This window comes from Equus asinus, chromosome 23 (assembly GCF_041296235.1).
Source record: "Equus asinus isolate D_3611 breed Donkey chromosome 23, EquAss-T2T_v2, whole genome shotgun sequence".
Classification (NCBI taxonomy): domain Eukaryota; kingdom Metazoa; phylum Chordata; class Mammalia; order Perissodactyla; family Equidae; genus Equus; species Equus asinus.
The window spans coordinates 31,505,961-31,525,908 of NC_091812.1; the positions used below are offsets into that span (position 1 = coordinate 31,505,961).

The window sequence follows — 19,948 nt, forward strand, 5'->3', positions numbered from 1 at the left end:
AGAAGCACAATATGTAAATATATTGTGGATAATGAAAGCAGGCTTCTTGGAAGGGAGTTACAAACATGGAAAGGAGGGAGGCTGGAATAGACTCTGTGGTACTGGATTTGAATTGGAGGTATTGGTGTCAACTTACGGTTTTTAATTTAGGTAGATCAAATATATAAATATTTCCTTCCTAGCTCTATCTACTGACAGTGCCTAGAAACAATGACACTCTGTAGCAATCAGCAGCCCCAGGGCTCAGATCTTGGTTTCTATATACCATTCTCCACTAGAAAGAACCAGAGGGACCCCAGAGCTAAAGCAAATGTGAGATAAATTTAGAATACAATTTTGCACCAAAAAGTAAGGAAGTGCTAAAAATACAGTTGGAGAGTGGTAAAAAGTACACAAGAGCCTCCTTGAAGAAGCTCCTGCTAGCCAAATATGGACCAAGTGGAGCATTCAAATAAATAATGATAGTAATGAATTAAAAGCCAATGAATAAAATAGGGATCCATGAGTCCACACAAATGAATGAATGAATGAATAAATGAATAAGGGAGAGTTCTTCCTTAGAGTAGGGTACCGACTAATACATGTGGAAGGAATGATAGAATTAGAAAATGAACATTTGGCAGCCATCATCATAATAATGATTCATGCAAAAACCATCAATGAGTGTTAAAACTAGTGGGTGAAAATTTGTTGAGGAATAGGATATTTATACAATTGCAAAGTATGCCTCCACAAAATTTATTTTGCAGAGAAAAACAATAACTTTATGATGGAGAAACCAGGTAAACACCACCTTCACCAAGTGAACAAAGTTAACATCACCAGGAATGGGACAAATCAACACCATTTGCATCCTGATATGATGCACTGAGGAGAACACAGTGTCACTTCTGTGGCATTCCTGCCTAAAAATGAATAACCTGAATCTAATCATGAGGAAACATCAGACGAACCCAAAGTGAGAGATATTCTTTAAAAAAAAAAGCTGTTCGGTATTCTTGAAAATGATCCAGGACATGAAAGACAAAGAAAGACTGAAGACCTGTCAGATGAAAAGCAACTAAAGAAACTTGACAAGTGAATGCAACTTGTGATTCTGGGGGGATTCTGAACCAGAAGAGGGGAAAAGGCTATCAAGGACATTATTGGACCAATGGGCAAAGTTTGAATGGATCTGTGGAGTATGTGGTAGAATTATATCTATGTCAACTTCCTGATCTAGATGATTGTATATGATTATGTCAGACAGCATCCTCGTTTTCTTAGGAAATATACATTGAAGTATTCAGACTGGAACAGCATGTCTGTAACTTACTCTCAGTACAGAAAAAAAAATGTATATGTGTGCTTATGTGCATTTGCATATGTATATCTACAGCTATCTGAGTGGGGAAGAATGAGGAAGCAAATGTGGTAAAATGCTAACATTGGGGAACCTGGATGAAGGCTCTATGAGAGTTATTCACACTATTCTGGTGACTTCTTTAGAATTTTGCAATGATTTAAAAATAAAAATTTTTAACTACAAAACAAACAGTATATTGATTAGAAATACAAATATTTAAAGTGAAAGTATAAGAAAGGCAAGGACATGATAATCATAAAATTGAGGGTAACATTTCCCTCAGATTGGGAAGGGAAGACAACGGGATGAGGAGGGCAGACAGGGAGCTTCAGCGATAAGCGACAGTTCATGACGACTTCATTCATTCCACCTTACACAGACATTATCACTGTTCTTTTTTGTATGAGCAAAAACCAAATTCTTTGCTCTCACTAAATGTTATTTTTTTAAAACATCAAAATCCATATCATATAAAATGCTCACATTGGTAATCTGTGGACCATCCAAATGACCATGAAGAAAAACTACAGGAGGGGAGGCAATAAGAAAACTGAATGACGCAGATCTAATGTTTATAGCAGCCAACATCAGTCATAGAAAATGAGGTCACTCATGTCCTTTGTTTTTATAAGCAGTCAGTAATACGCTGACCAACCTTTATGTGCTCCGGATAGTTTTTGAATGTCTTGGCGATACAAATAGTTACTCCCTCTTTGTTTGTTTCCTAAATTCAGAATCCTTTGATGCCTTAACCATTTGTAGAATAAGAAAATTGCTTAGATGGGTGTATAATTATCACCAAGCACTCAGTTGAACTCACCACAAATCTCAGAGCCAAGGTTACATGACACACTTGAATCCTAAAATGATTAAACAAGCCAATAATTTCAGCAGCTGCCTCACAAAAGACATCTTCAGAGACTCCATTCAGCCGCGGACAATAGAGAATGAATTTAGGAAAAGCACTCACTCTGTCTTTTGAAAACGCTGTCTTTTTGATATCAACTGTTTGCAAAGTTTATCTCAACAGACTACATCAGATAGATAGATATTGATAAGAAAATGCAGGCATGTGCAGAAGTACTGGCCCCACAAGCCTACTCATTTGGTCATTTTTTAAAAACATGGAATCCGCCTTAGAGACCTGATATAGGTTGAATTGTGTCTCCCCCGAATTCCCCAAACTTTCCCCAAAATATATTAAAGTCCTGAACCCCTAGTTCCCCAGAATGTGATTGTATTTGGAGACAGGTCTTAACAGAGGTGATCAAGTTAAAATGAGGTCATTAAGGTGAGCTCTCATCCAATATGACTGGTGTCCTCATGAAAGGGGAAATGTGGACACAGAGACATGCAGAGAGGGAAGATAATACAAAGAGACACAGGGAGAAGACAGCCGTCAAGAAGTCAAGAAGGGAGGCCGGGAACAGATCCTTCCCTCACAGACCTCAGAGAGAACCAACCTTGACCTCAGACTTCCAGCCTCCAGAACTGGAAGACAATAAAGTTCTGTTGTTTAAACCACCCAGTCTGTGATGCGTTGTTACAGCAGCCCAAGCAAACTAATTCAAGCCCTGTGGGAGGCGGGATTACAAGACTAGTCAAATAAATCAACAAAAGAAAAACACCATGAAATCCTCTTTTTGTTTTCAGTGGGCACCTCATCTGAAGTTTGAGGTGGTAAAAAATACACTAGACTTACTGAAGAATCAAGATTCTGTTATTTACTAGCTTTGTGAACACAGGCAAATCCCTTAATCTTTCTGACTTAAATGTTTTGAAACACAGTAATAATACCTGCCACATGTCCTTTGAACCCTTTATAAAGACAAAATATTTTAAAACGGAGATATGTAAAACACTCTATAAACCATAAAAGTTCTCCATAGGGGCCGGCCCTCTGGTCTAGTGGTTAAGTTTGGCATGCTCCACTTCAGTGACCTGGGTTCGGTTCCTGGGTGCAGACCAACACTGCTCGTTGGCAGCCATGCTGAGGTGGTGACCCACATACAAAACAGAGGAAGACTGGCACAGATATTAGCTCAGGGTGAATCTTCCTCAGCAAAAACAAACTTTAAAAAAAGTTCTCCATAAACATGAAGTATTATCAGTAGTGTTAATTTTTGAGATAACAGAGTGGTATTTCAGGAGACAACTGCAGACACAATGTGGTTTGATTTCAGAAAGGCGTCTGATGGCACCAGAGAGTTAATTTTGTAGGACAAGCTCAAAAAAGGCAAGCTAGAGACAGTAGAGTTGGAGAAATCCATATCTGGTTATATATTCCTACTTAAAGGATTGATTAATGGGATGGGAGAAGCATGGCTAGAGAGCTTAGAGACAGATCACGGAGCTCTGACCCAGCCGTGTTCTTATTCACGGCTTAGATGTGGAAAGGATAACAATTTGGAAGGAACAGCTTGTTCCCTAGATAGCAAACTCAAGTTTCAAAAAGAAATTCACAGACTAAGGCTGACAAGATGAAGCTTAACAGGAATGTAGTAAAAGCCAACATTTACATTTAAGAAAAATCAAAGGCACAAGGTAAAGATGTATGAGTCCTAGTAAGAGCAAGGACCATGAGCTCAAAATAAACAGTGAGGAACAGTTGCCCACAACAACAGATTCCAACTAAGGTCAACTTTGAGGAAATACAGGCAGTCCTTGCTTTGCATGGTTCTGATATACATAAATTTCAGATGCCACGATTTAGTTAAATAATACCAGTCCCTCAACAACATGGTTCAAACATCAGTTACCACGGTCTATTAACTTTAAGTGACTGCATCAAGTAAAAACTTGCTTCCAGCCCTTCAGTCCACAAATAACTACACACACAACAGATGTACATCAAGCCCAGTGACCAATCACATCACTTCTTCCAAAGTCTGTGGTGACTGGTCACTGTGCATCAGTTCACAGACAGACAGCAAAGTGTGTAGCTGTGTTGTCTCCTTGTCTCTCAGCAATAAACTCATGTGGCACTTTACAAAAATGGATAAGCAAAAGAGGAAATTGTTTAACAAAGATGAAAGTGCCCCAAAGAAATGAAAAGTGAAATTTAAGCGTGAAAGGTGAAATTTAAATCTACTAGAGTTATAGAAAAAACAGCTGACAGTTGAGAATCTTGACATTGCCACCATTCAAGAAACTCAAGATCTACAGCTAGAGGAATTTAGTGGAGGTGAACTTATTGACATAAGTGGGGATAGTGATGGAAGATGTCTCAGAAGAAATGACACCAGCAAAAAGATTTCACATTAAAGGAACTCTCAGAGAAATAGCTCAGAGATATCTCACAATATTGAGAAACCATGAACACTGGTTTCACTACTTTTTTTCAATTCCCCATGCATTTAGATCTGAAAGAAAGTTGTTCATGTTTTAAAAGAAATTTTTAAAGGTCTCAGAATAATTATAACGTTCCCATTGATTCTTAAGATTACTTTGCATGATTCCGTCATTTACAGTCCTCTTTTTCTGTCCTGTGCTATTGTGCAAACTGAGAACTGCCTTCTTGTTCTCTTTTAGACTTAGCTTGGGGTACAGAACTAGTAGTTGATTTTCAGTTGTTGAAACATGAACTGAATTGAAATGTTTTTACAGAAAGGTGACCAGAATGTGGAACAACCCTGAAATCAAAACATGAGAGGAAATTCTGAATGGAACTGACAGTATTTTGTCTGAGGAAGAGAGAAGTCAAAAAGATTACCATCATTGCAAATAATGGAAAAGTTGTCACACAAAAGTGCCATTTTAGAACAGCTGAATTAGCTTCAATAATGAAATATTCAGCAATAGAATTTTCAATTTCCTGAACAGAAGAAGCTTCTAACAATTAAAACTGAATATAAATGGAATTCACTGACTCACAACATAGTGGAAGTGCCAAGCAGAGGCTGACTGACCACCTGTCAGGGATGTTGTAGCGGAAATTAATTCCTATACAGGTAAGAGAGGAGGTTCCATCCACAGTTCAGATTCTAAACATCCACGTGTTGGCTTTAAAATACGTCCACAAATTCTTCGACATTCTTCTCTTCAAAAAGTGGAGTTCCCTCCCCCAACCTTGAGGTGGGCCAAACTTAGTGGTGTGCTTGGAATGAAGCACTCATGGCGCTATGTGAATTCCACGGCTAGCTCATAAAAAGGATAGCTTCTACGTGGCTCTTTCACTTTGGGATTATTATTCTAGGGGAAGCCCTCAGTCATGCCATGAGGATACTCAAGCAGCCCTGGGAGAAGCTCTTGTGGGGAGAAACCAAGGACTGCTGAGCACAACCCTAAGCACCAGCTTACAGTCATGTGAATGAACTTGAACCTTGGAAGTGGATCCCTCAACCCCAGTCAAGCCTTCTGATGACTGCAGTCCTGGCCAACATCTTCACTGACAGCTCATGAGAGTTCCTAAGCCTGAGCTACTCAGCTAAACTGCTCCTGAATCCCTGATCCAAAGAAACTGTAAGGATGATGAATTGTTTTAAGCCCCTAAGTTTTGTTATGCAGCAGTAGTTAACAAATACAATCCACTTGGTATAGAACACTGAGGGTACATGCAGTCTTAAGAAGCCTGCTTACACAGCCTTTTTTGTTCTGCCAGTTTCCTTTTAATAGACTCAAACCACAATTTCCAAAAACTAGTTCCTATCATTGAAGGATAAATGATTATCCAATAGTATTCTGTTGTAAAAAGTAGAAAGTAGAGAAGGAATCTAAAATTAATTCCTCCCACTCTGGCTGATTGTCACCCTACATTTAAATCTGCTGCAAGAGATTAACACAGACCTCAGAAATAGGGCTTAAAGTTCTCTTTAGTGAGAGAGAAGTCCTTCAGCAAGTTCATCTTTTAGTTGCAAACTGTCAATCAAACAAGGACTGGCTCCTCCTACTCTTTATATATGAAGGAACAATTTCCTTCAATATGGCGCCATCTGCTCACCCAAACTTAAATATCCAGCCCAGACTTCTATGAACTCCAGGTCCATATATTTGCCATTTTCCTTGATATCACATTAGTATTTCTCATAAGGCATTTCAAAGTCAACGTGTCCAAAATGGAGTCCATGATCTTGTTCCCAAATCTAGTCCCTTTCCAGGGTTCCTATTCTAGAGAATAAGACCTCGTCAATATATTAGCTTGTAGATTTTGCACACTATCTCTAGAAAAATACATAAGAAACTGGTAACAGTGGTTGGCCTGTTGGGAGGGGCAATGTCTCCATGTCAAGTGCAGGTGACAGGAATGCGAAGGGGACCTGCTAGCCGCTACACATTCTTTTGTGCACTTGGACTTTCCTATCATGTGCATGGATTTCTTTTAGGTATTTTTTAAATCCCAGCTCCAACATTTATCAGCTGTGTAACATTGGCAATTGATTACTTAATCTTATTGGACCTCTGTTTCTTCACCCATAAAATGAGAATAAAAAATACTACCTTTCTCATAAAGTGGTCGAGAGCATTAAATGAGATAACACAAGCAAAATGCTCAAAAGAACGCCTGGCACAGCATAATTAAGCATTCGAAAACGTCAGCAATTTCTGCTACCAAAAAATATTTTGGGGAAGATACTCAGGGCCTTCCAGCTACAGAATAACCATATACCGCAGAAGACTTATTAAGTAGCGCTTGCAGGAAACAGGGAAAGTACCAAGGCTGAAAAAAAAGAGGAAGACAAAAAAGAGGCTCTAATCTTAGAGGAGCTAAACAGATGGAATGCATGGGGGCCCTAATGGTCCCTAGCTCCCAGCAGATTACATTTGAATCTAGACCTCCAGGTTTTCCACAGAATAAGATCAACTAAAATTAAACTCATAATCAAAAGTCACCACAATGAAAAGAAAACAAATCATCATGGGTAAAGGCTTGCAGAAACCACAAAGTCCAGATTTAGAACCTCAAGGATTTCAGATATTGACAGTACCTAATACAGAGCATATAAAAGCATACATGGTATGCTTAAAGAAATAAAGAATGGAATCACAAAATGGAGCAAGCAACAAGAGACAATCAAAAATGATCAGGCAGATTGGAAAAAAGAACCAAGTGGAACTTTTCAAAATGGAAATTATGATGCAGCTAGTTGATGGATAGAATAAACAATAGATTAGACATAACTGAAGAAAGTTTCAGTAAGCTGACTGCATAAAACAGTAATAATGTTTAGGTCACATATAGCCAGCCCTGGTGATCTAAAGGTTAAGATTCAGCACTCTCATTGCCACGGCCCGGGTTTGTTTCCCCATCAGGCAACCACACTCCTGGTCTGTCAGTTGTCCTACTGTGGCAGCTGCTTGTTGCTGTGATGCTGAAAGCTATGACACCAGTATTTCAAAGACCAGCAGGGTCACCCATGGTAGACAGGTTTCGGTAGAGTTTCCAGACTAAGACAGACTAAGAAGAAGGACACAGCCACACACTTCTAAAAGATTGGCCATGAAAACCTTGTGAATAGCAGCAGAGTATTGTCTGATAGAGCACTGGAAGGTGACAGAATGGCACAAAAAGATTGAGCAGGGTTTTGCTCTGTTGTACACAGAGTTGCCAGAAGTCAAAATCCACTAGACAACACTAACAACAACAAAGATCACGTGTGTAGGATTTCACAAATCCTGAACTTCTTTTCCGCCCCCATTTCTGACCACTCATGCTACTCATTTGCCTCCAAGCACAGGCCACACACTTTCTTGCCTCTGCTCTTTGCTGTTCTTCCCAATGCCTTGGGATGCCTTTCCCAGGAGGGTAAAGTTTTTGCAGTCTTCAGGTGTCAGTTCAGATGCCACCTGCTCTGTGAAGCTCTGCTGGGACAGCCCAGTCAGAATTAACTTCCTATGCTCTGTATTCCCATGGCACTTCTTTTGTTCATAGCAGATTTGACGTTTTCCACTGGGCACAGTGCTGAGGGCCCGTTGATACTTTTAGCGGCCCATTAAATATTTTATGAATTTCTTTTAAATTAGGAAAATAAATATAATCCATCCTGGATTATAATTATATCGATCTTTATGCCAATGCAGTTCTTAAAATTATATATACATAATTGGTAAATATGGAAGAAAGGGCCGATGAGGGCTAAAGTACCTAGGGTCCACGAAGGTCATAACGCAACCCTAGTTCATAACATTCTTAACTTTTAAAAACTTTGAAGATTAGCCAAACACTTTCAATTACATTGCCTTATTTCCCCATTAATCACTTATCAGAGCCACATGGTTAGCCATGTACAGTTCACCCGCCTCACTAGTTCTCACGGGTAGAGAGCCAGGGCTCCTTCATCTTTGTATCCCCTATCACCTAGCGGGGCCTGGCACACAGTAAGCAGTCCATACATGTTCACTGACTTGAAGCTCCTGCTGATTTGCTCATGGGAGAAAAGGGTTTCTAAAGACACAAAGAAAGGGATCGGCAGAGACATATTTGAAGTCCTGGTGAGGTAAAAGCAAGCCTTCCCATACCCATTTTGCACATAAGGAACAAAGATGTACGAAGGATGCTGACTAGCCCATGATCACACAATCCTTTAAATAATAGAAGCCCTTCTATAGTTCAGGTATCCCAACTTCCAGCCAAATTTATTTTTTCATGTTATTGAATTTATAAAATCTCTTTTACGTACAGCTCTGCAAAAATCCAGTTATTGTGTTCTAAGAAAGATCTGTACTGAGAAGAAGACAGCAATGAGCTTTACTTTTCTCTCAGTATTTATGTACATTCCTTGCTTCTTGCTAAATCCTTTATATAGTAGTAGGAAAGTCATTTTTGCCAACCAGGATTCTATCTTTAAAATTAATATATGCAAACCCCCCTCTCCCAGAAGGTACTGCAATTGGTTCAATTTCAAGAGCTCAGGGATAATTATGTGTGTTCATGAGCACAGCATTCATTAGTCAAACCTGTGGGTCTAATCCAACTTTCCTGGTTTATTTTTATGGCAACCAAAGAATGGTGTTTGATGTCATATTCCCTAATTTTAAAGGGAAAGAAATCTTTATGCTTCATTATGTTTGTTCGATTTACAATCATTTCTCTGCACCCTATTTGATCACTAGAACACAGATATATGAAATAACAGAGAGCATCTCCTGGAGGTTCAGAGGCAGGGGATGTTTATCTGCTCTCAGAGCTGGAGGATATATTTTTTAAATTACTATTTTTTTCAATCATATATGGTGAAACTGAAAATATCTTTGTTTCAGTTTTTCCTCTGTCATATTAATTACAAAGCCTTTTCCAGAGCCCCTGGAAAACCAAATGTTTTACAATTTCTAATTCTAGCGTGAGCTCATTAGCCTGTTGTTACCTTTTTTTTTTAATATAAGATTGACCACGTATAGGGAGCCGGATGAGCCTAGAAATGCAAACTTTTGGTTTGTTGGAGAGTTAGTCCAAGGTTTGATTACAAGGTTTGATTTACAAAGCCTGCGTAGAAGTCGATATGAACATGTAAAGAAATCATGATGGCCATCTAGAAAGTATCATTCAGAGTAGCCAAATTAAGTCAAATCACAACTCTATTTCCAAAAGCATCGACATAAAAATAAAATCTGTGTCCAACAAGAAATATTCCATGTGACTTGATACTCCCTCCTCCTTCGTCTCTTTTCTGTTTGCAGTGGCTCTAATAGACTTGACATTAGGTTTCACACGACCAACATATTGCGAGCTTCATTGAACTGCCTGTTTAGCTCAACAAACTCTACTCCTGGAGCTAATAAAAGAAACTCAGAACAAGCCCATCTACTGGCTTTGCAAATTCCTCTCCTGTGTGAAGATGCCAGCCATGCACTGATGCTAGTTTACTTTTCACCATTCCCAAAAGCCAACGCCTATTCACCTGGTTCTACAGCTCTGACATGTAATAACATCACAGTGTTGCTGAAAACTACTTAAGAAGTAGCAAACTGGTGATGTTGGAAGGGACATAAAATTGCTTTATAAGGTTTACTGACAAATTGCCAGAATGCCTTAGGAGTTTTCTTTAGCAAGATAAAAAGCCAAATCAAAGAAACATTTTATAACAGAGACTGGGGACTACATCCTAAGGCTTTCGTGTACCCCCAAACATTTGAATACCAATACAGCATTTAATTTCTCCCATAGCAGAGCTGCTGAAACTAAGACAATAGAACCCAACCATGTGGATTTAAATCCTAACTCCACCAGTTACCGGTATGTGACCTTGAACAAGGCACTCAGACTGTCCTTGACCCAGCTTTCTCATCTGCAAAATGGAGATATAATGGTACTTAATTCACAGAGTTGCTGCAATGATTAATGATATATGTAAAACACTTAGACCAGTGCTTGGCACATTACAAGAGCTATCCAATCTTTTACCTTCATTAGAAACAATCTTTTTTTTTTACTTATCCATTCCTCAAATATTCGCTGAGCATATTCTATCTACCAGGTCACATGTCCAGCTCCAGGGACATGACATGAGCAAGACATAATCTCTGCCCTCCAGGAGCGTACAGTCAATGGCAGCAGCAAGGCCAGTGATGAGAAACTGCTTTGCCAGCAGTGCATCTTCACTTGCTCAGCAATTCTCTAAGAACACTATAACATTTTATAAAAATACTAAGTTTGGGTTGTTTTTCAACTACTTTGTGAGAACTACTGCATCTACAACAAGAACAAGAAATTGGACTGAGGTGCTGATGCTGGCAGGCCAGCTGGGCTCACTGGCTTGTTACGTGATGCTCACTGGCTCACCAATGTGCAGCTTTCAGGATTCGCACATCCACCTGCACAAAGTTACAAATATTTTCCAGGTTCATCTGTGAAAGTCACACCTGTGCACGCCAAGGGCCTGTGACAGGGTACCTGCCAATCAAATCATTGTGTACAGAGGCTGGGAAGAGAAATGCCAAGATTTGGCAGGAAGTTCTTAAAACGTGCTTCTTGGCCTACTTTTTGTTACGTTCAGTAATGCATTTCAACTGGTACCAATTCAAGGCAACGCATTGTTTAAATGTATATCACACACCCATCAAACTGCTAAGGATTCAGAAAAATGTATAAGAAATAATCCTCACCTTTCAAGAGTTTATTTTCTGGCCAAGGAAATAAAATTTATGTACATCTGGGAAATGAGAACAATGAGTGCATGGCGGCAAGTTTCTAAAGACCAAATTGGCATTACAGACTGAGCTGTGAAAACTCAGAGAAGGGAGAAATCAATGAGGACTATAAAAAATCAGGGTTTTTTGGGAAGAGGTGAGGGATGAGGTTTATATGGGGGAAAATGAGGGGTGAGCACATTTAGGATGTGGGCGAAAAGATGGGAAAACGAAAAACGTGACAAAATGTAGATTGACGTGTGTTGCAGTTTGTCCTAATCATCATATGACTTCCTTTCCACATCTTTTCCTCTTTCTATCTTCTCTCTTTATCTGCTCAATGAGTGGGCATTATTGAAGCATCTGATCCTATCTAGATTACATGGATGGTTTTCCTTATTCTAATTTCAACTGGCAAAAATCTAGCATAAATCTTGTTTTTCTCCTTCTTCCTTCTTAATTGTCTAGACAGAGACGAAAAAAAGAATGATTGTACAGGCCTCCATTCACCCATATAAGGGTTGTAGTTTTCCTTCTTAATGTGAGTCATCGATGTGTTGTTTTCTCAGCTGGATTAAATCTTGCTTGTATAATCATCCACCCAGGAGCAGGGAGGTTTTCTCAGTTCCTTCGAGAAGGCAGAAGTCCAAAAACGCTTTGCATCGCTAGAATCAAACCGCAGTTTTGAATACAGGAAACATCTGGTTCTATTATTGCCTTACCTGGTTTTATATGTTTGCTTTCATTTCAAAACAATCTCAAATTTCTAGAAAAATTATGCCTTCCCTGTTGGATCTTAATAAAATGAAAAGAATTTCACTACTGGCATTCTGCACTTTAAAACAAAATACTGACTACATACCAAGATTTCTGGTGACACTGAGATGTTACATTATGTTTTCCAGGTAATATAGTAAAAGGATTATTAAAAAGGCTACAAGCAATTCTAAGTCCTGGTACATATATGTTTTCCAATGCTTCGGCATCCACTCAAATTAAACATTTGCAAACGGGCAATACCAGCACGCTTACATAACTTTTACAAGTGAAAACGTTTAAATAAAAATCCTCAGATAACTTAAAAATTAGAGGAATACAACTTCTGTAATCTATTTGTATTTACTATTGGAGGCATTTCATTATTTTTCTCATATGATAAACAAAAATATTACACATTTATAATCTCAAAAAAATTGTCCATGGTCACTGTCTGCATTTCCTTATCTTCCACCCACTCCAAAACCCAAACCCAACTGATTGCCACCCTCTCCACCAAAATAAGTCTCCTTAAGGTCAAGAATAATCTCAAATTGCTAAATCCACTGGGCATTTTCCAGTATTATTTACCCCTCTTACTTCTACTCCAGTAACATGTGACACCTGCCCGACCCCCTCCTTCTCAAAGGTTCCCCATCCTTTGCCTTCTATGACTCTACCCTTCCTAGGTTGTCCTCTGACCTTCAAGCTGCCATTCTCAACCTACTCATCCTCTTTTACTACGAACTCAACCACTAGAGTTAATCTACTTCCTGTTCTTTTCTCAGCCCTTACTCCACATTTTATGTCTCCCACTCAGATATCTCTTCTGAGCTCCAGATCTGCAAGCCAACACCTACTTGACATCTCCGCATGGATGTCACAAGGGCATCTCAATTCAGCATGACCAAAACAGACCTCTGGGTCGGCATCCCTGGGTGGACCTCTTCTTCTGTTCCCTAGTTCAGTGATGGTACCACATCCATCCAGTATAAGCCTGAAACTCAAGGGAAGCTTGTCCCTCTCCCTCCATAGCCAGTTGGTCACCAAATCCCATTGATTTTTGCCTCCTTATGTCTCACAGATGTACCCACTTCTCTCCAGCTCTACCACCACCTACCTGTCTCTTTCATGGTCCACTGCAATTATCCTCTAACTCATCTCATCCAGCCACTACTCCTGCCTGCTCCAGTCTGTTCTCCACTTTGCAATTATCGTTTATATATTTTTAAAATGCAAATCTGATCTATCTTCCTCTACCTAGTACCCTTCATTGCTATCCATTGCCTTTGGATAAAGGAAAAAGCCTACAATAGCCTCTTGTGGCTATTGCTTATCTCTCTGGCGACATCTTTTTCTGCCATCCCCTCTTTCTCCATCCTCTGCCACTCCTGTTTCCAGTTCCTCTCCCCACTGGGTCTTCACACAGGCCTTTCCCCTATCTTTCTCTGCCAAGTTAACTCCCATTGAACCTTCAGACTCAGCTCAAAAGACACTTCCTTAGGGATGTATTTTTGAAGCATCTGCTGAAAACAAGCCAAGTCCTCTGGTTTCACACTTCCATAAAACTCTGAAGTTTTCCTCTTTATAAATTATATATTTATCCATGTTCATTTGATTATTGATTCTGAGTGCAAATAAGGCAGGACCTGCTTCTCTTTTGCTCACCATTTTATCCCTAACCCCTTGAAGTCTTTGCTCTTCATCAGCTATTATTGGTTCTTATGAACTCCAAGCATACCAGCTCCCCAGGGCTAGTGAGTCCACACTGCACTGGAGCTTGAGGAGGTTCATGTGCCCCCACTGAACTTGGGACCTGAAATGGCCTCTCTCTGTGTTTTGCACTTCAAAAAAGGGTTACGGCATACATGAGACCACCCAACACATGGCAGGAGGAAAATAACTTCTAGGTTAAATTGTACAGAGGAAAAAATCTACCCCACTGTGTGGAAGGAATTAAAAATCTTACTTCTTGGGTTGAACCCTCAAACATATTGGCTATAACCAGCTGAGAATCTTAATTCTTAATAGATTCCTGTCTACTCTGCCAGGACTAGCTGTGCCCCAAAAGAAATAGTGTACAGAGCACAGCAGTCCATTCTATTCATTCCTTCATTCAGAAGCATTTATTGAAGCCGATTTTGAGCTAAAGCACTAAGTACTCTGAGGGCAGGAGATGGCTAATAAGAGCTATTGTTTATGGAGGGTCTGTCATGTTCCAGGACTGTAAACTGTAAGTGGCAATTTACAAGCAACATTTCAAGTAAATGACCATTTTATGAAGAAATGAACGAGTAACAAACCATTATATAAAACCAAAGGGAATAAGCAGCCTATATAATCTACATTATTCCAGATCCTTAAGACAGTCTGAGTTAAAGGCATTTTAGAACTCTATGAGGTCTCAGAGTTCCGATTAAAATATTAAAATCGACTCTTCCAGACTTATTAATTACTCACCAGGATATGAAACTAATTACAGCTCCCAGTGGCCAAGTATGTTGTATTAAGCATCCAGGTTAGAAAAACCCAGAGTTCTTATTCAAATAATTGGTTATTTGGAAGATATTTTTAGCTGGCTGTACATTTTGCTGACTCCGAAAGTGATCTTTTCCAACCTGGTTATCTTGTGGTGAAAAAACCCAAGCACTGTTTATCCAACAAATGCTCATCTGAGTGCCTACCATATACCGGGAGTTGTGGCTAGGAAAGCAATAAAGTCAGCCTCTGCCTTCACGATTAGGTTATGGGGCAGACTCATGAGATAAAACAAAGCCATAAAGAGACGCCAAGCAGAAAGTGGGGCCCCAAAGGAGCCAGGTGTTAGCTCTGCCTGAGAACTGAAGCGCGGGAACAATCTCAGCAATGACCTCATTGAGGAAGCGATGCTTAAATTAGTCTTGAAAGGTCTTCATCCAGTAGATGGGAGGTGAAGGAGGAGCAGAGACAAAGACACAAAGCCACAAACAATATGGAAGTTTGGTCAGTCAGCAAGCCCAGGTCTAGATTAATCCCATAGTCAAGCAATGGAGAGCCATAAAAAGATTTTTTAAAATAAACTGGTTTTAAAATCCTGCACATAAATGTTCAGAGCAGCACTGGTGACAACAGGAAAGAGATAGAAACAACCCAAATATCCATCACTTGGTGAATGGATAAACAAAACGCAGCATATTTATACAATGGATTATTATTCAGCCATAACAAGGCACGGAGTTCTGACGCGTGCCACAATATGGATGATCCTTGAAAACATTACGCTAAATGACAAAATCAGGCACAAAACGTTACACGTTGCATGTGTCTGCTTACATAAAACATCCAGAATAGGCAAGCTTATAAGGACAGAAAGTAAATCAGCAGTTGCGGGGCGGTGGTTGAGGGGAGGAATGGGGTCACAAAGTGACTGCTTCATGGCTAATAGAGTTCCCTTGAGGGTGAACATATTCTGGAACTAGATAGTGGTGATGGTTGTATGACACTGCAAACGTAATCAGTGACATTGAACTGCATACCTTAAAATGGTGAATTTTATGTTAAATTATAAAAGTAAAAAAACCAAACAAAGTAACAATATTGGAAGTTATAACGTGGAAAGTAGAAATTCTCCACATCCCCAACCCTCCACTCCTATCTGCAAAAGTAAATATTATTTAGGTTTTTAATTTTAATATTGCCTTCCAGAAATGTGTTTTATAGGTGTGATTGTAAGGGTGTGGGTGCGTGGAGCAGGTTGTATGGTCACACAATACACTTTAACTGTCGATTTAAGCTATTGGGGTACCTTGGGCCTTTAAAATTTCTATATTCTCATGTGTAAGCCTAGAAGAATTCACTTGAAATTAAAATTACCTTTTAATTGCTTTAGCCTTCCAAAAATTTTTTTCAACTCATGAATCAATAGCTTTTCAATAAATTGAGATCAACACAGCTGGGTTTTTGGGTGGTGTTTACTGAGGAAGGTTCATTCTGTCAAAATAATTTTTAAAAACTCAGCACCAGGCTGAAAAGAGAAAGAGCACTGTGCTATAGAAACAGGTGCCATGACGATGCCACCCTGAGCAGGGCCTTGAGGGAAGAGAAGGCGTGAAGGGTATGTCAAACATGAAATGGGCTCAGGTAACAGGGGATCGATAACTAGTTCATGGGAAAAAAATTAGCATTTCACAAGAAGAGGCATCAACTTCAAGAGTCATAAAGGTTTTGCAAAACAGACCTCAATTATAAGTTAAATTTAAAGTTAATGTAAATCACCCTTTAGAGTTAATAAGTTCGTGTGATAAAGTTAACTAAAAACGTTTTCATAAAGGAAAAGGGTGAGGCTTTTTAGCATGGGGGAAACAAGGCGAAGTCATACATGAGATAAGATCTTTTGGGAGATGAGCAACATTTATTGCTGGATCTTAAGAAATGTATTACCGTTATCTTAGGAATTGAATCCGTATTAACAATTTAAGTATGGGAAGCTATTGTAACTTTGCTATTTGACTCTGAAACAGAGCTAGATAATGGCTTTACGAGCCAGCGAAGTCATCCCAATGTATAGTCATCAGATATTTATTTCAGAATTAGGATTAACACTCTGACCCTCAGTTTCCTTCTCTATAAAATAAGGAAAACGGTTTCACCTCATAAAGTAGTCAGCAGAATTACGCTTTGAAGGCACTCAGCACAGGACCTAGCACATAATGAGTATCCAATAAATGTTCGATATTATCATCGTTGTTAATATGATCAATATTGTCATCAACATATCTCCTGTCTATGATTTTATAATCCAGTGTCATGGGCAAGAAGCCAAATGCAATGTAAGAAGAGGACTTACACAAAAAATGTGTTTCCTTTTTATTCATGTTACAGTATTTTCATGCACAACTGCTTAATATGAGATGTGTTATTAATCTTTTAACTGATCAAACTTTTTAAATCATAATTTAAATGTTCCATGGAACTCTTACTTTAAAAAGTTACCATTGGGCCAGCCTGGTGGCATAGTGGTTAAGTTTGTGCACTCTGCTTCAGTGGCCTGCGGTGTCCTGGTTTGGATCCTGGACGTGGACCTACACATTGCTCATTAAGCCATGCTGTGGTGGCGTCCCATATACAAAATAGAAGAAGACTGGCACAGATGTTAGCTCAGTGACAATCTTCCTCAAGCAAAAAGAGGAGGAAGACTGGCAACAGATGTTAGCTCAGGGCCAATCTTCCTCACCAAAAAAAAAAAAAAAAATTTACCATTGTAGTTGAGTAAGCAACTGAGAATTTATCTTGTACTTCTTTAGTGCCTTGGGTACACCAGGAAAGAATGAAATATTGTTCTCCTCCCTAGAGGGGAAACTAAATGTTAAGACCAGTGTGACCATAGGGGACTCTATGAGTTGTTCCAGAACAAGCTGAGCACAGGGGTGTGGAGTTGCCACTGAGCTGCCCTTGGGGAAGGCCCTTTCTAGCCTGGACAGGACCGTGTAGTAATGGCAGACAGATGGTTGAGACCAGCACCCAAGTGCAGCCTTATGTGGCCACAAAGGACTAGGGCAGCGGCGGGCACAACAGACTTAGAGATAAGGGCTTGTCCTCATTTAAAAACTGGACATCAAGCCAGTCCTGATGGCCTAGTGGGTAAATTTGGTGCTCTCACTGCTTTGGTGGCCCGGGTTTGGTTCCCAGGCACAGAACCACACCACTTGTCTGTCAGTAGCCATGCTGTGCTGGTGGCTCACATAGAAGAACCAGAAAGACTTACAACTCAAATATACAACTATGTACTGGGGCTTTGTGGAAGAGAAAGAAAAAAAAAAGAGTAAGATTGACAACAGATGTTAGCTCAGGCTCAGCGTGAATCTTTCCCAGCAAGAAAAAAAAATTCTTATTTCATGAAAAAAACAAAAAAAACCCCCAAAAAACTGCATGTCTAGAAGATCCCTTTTCAAAACTGAGGGGGATTACCATGAGGGCAGCTTCGTCTTGTTCACAGCTGTGGCTCCAGAACGAGGACAGCACCTGGGACATAATATACACTGAATGAATGAACACTTGGATCATAAAAGTCTCCAGGAATCCTTGTAGAATGAAAGGAAAGGAAAAAGAAGCCCCAAATGACTGATACTGGACTTTCCAATAATTGCATGGGTAGAGCTCAAACTGATACTCCTAAAATTTGAGAAATGAAAAAAAGAGCGACATCATTATCACCCAAATGGGCAGATCCATACATTTCTGGTATACTATCACTGGAAGCATTTAAATAAAGGCTGGACAGGGATGTTATACAGATGAGATAGTCCTATTTGAGGGACGAGATTAGATGATGCAGAGGTTTTTGACATTCTGAGGTCACTTACTCTTTTGAGATCTGATGAAAGGTGCGATTCCCTCAATAGAAAAATTGCAGCAACCACAGGAAGGAAGGGAGAGAGCAATGGACGACTAGTTAAAGAAAAACAGGATGAGGAGAATCTGAGCTCCCTTTTGAATCTATCTCTGTCAGTCTGTAAGAAACATCTCTTACCTAAACCCTTTTGTAAAACACATGTGTATCTTCCCTTAATCAGTTCTGCAGATTCAGATTTACACATATTGATTAGATCAGCTTAAAAGCCACGACTTTTGCATTGTTTGGGGGAAGCTCGGGGTTGTGGGAAGTCTGTAGATTGGGAGTACTTCCAGATTTGCTTGAGCTTTATGGGTGCTGAGAACTGAGGCATGAAAATAGCTTTATTGACACAAGCACAGCAAACCAAAGAAACGATCGAAAAAGAGGCAGCACGGTTTCAACGTGGAAGGAACAGGAGGTGAATAGCAGGACAGGGCAGGAGATCCTGGGCTTGCAGACTGAAGGAAGGGTTTGCTCTCGAAAATTCAAAGGCACAGCAAGGGAGGAGGCAGGGCTGAGAGAGCGTTCAGTGCTCAGGTGGCTGAAATGGTAACCAGGTTCTTTAAATCAAATCCTGAGAGATAATAAATGTTGGAGAGGAAACAGACCTGGATTCAAATCCAAACTCCACTCCTTCCTGGCTGTATTCCACTGGGCAAGCCACTAACAATTTCTCTGAGTTTTGTGTTCCCTCTAATTGTATCCACCGATAAAGTGCAGCCCTTTGCCCCATGACACCAAGCATTTGGCTTGAAGGGGTAAATCTATCTTTCACTGTGGTTGGACTTCACCACTGGCCACAGATTCCAGTTCTTTAGTATAGTAAATACATAGCACATAGCAGGTACGTGATATTTGTAGCATGAACGATTAAAGGCATAAAATATAAAATGAAAACCTCTTAAAAGTAATATATTTTCAAACCAGAATAAGTTTAACCAACAGAACTAACGACTTTTGAATATCTATATTCTGCATAAAAAAATCACTTGAGACAAGATTAAATTATGTGCAGTAGTTTACTCTCCAGGGTACACACAAAAATGTTTTAGAAATACTCTCAACAAAGATTAAGACAAATTGAACAATAGTTTCTATAATTTTTCCGAGCTTTCATTCATTGAATAAATATTTATTGAGCACCTATACTCTTTGCAAGATCCTGTGCTCGCTAAGACGTAGTAGGTATTTTCTACACTTTTCTTATGTCATGTGAATAAGAACTTATAATCAATTTGAATGAAAATATATCCAAAGAAAGCACATGGTCAGCAAATGCATGTAAGTACTCTATAAGAGAACAGACAATGAAGGAGACATTTATGGGACAGGGAGCTCACTTTGAGATAGAGAAGTAGTAAAAAGATTTTAGAGATGGTACTTGAGGTGAGCCTTAAAGAATAAGCTTGAGC

General features: G+C 39.5%; 1 protein-coding gene across 1 annotated transcript in view; it reads right to left on the reverse strand.

The window, feature by feature from the left end:
• The window catches only part of GDA (guanine deaminase), an 86,635-nt gene that overhangs the window by 50,353 nt on the left and 16,334 nt on the right, over positions 1 to 19,948 (reverse strand). The gene's annotated exons all lie outside the window — the stretch shown is intronic.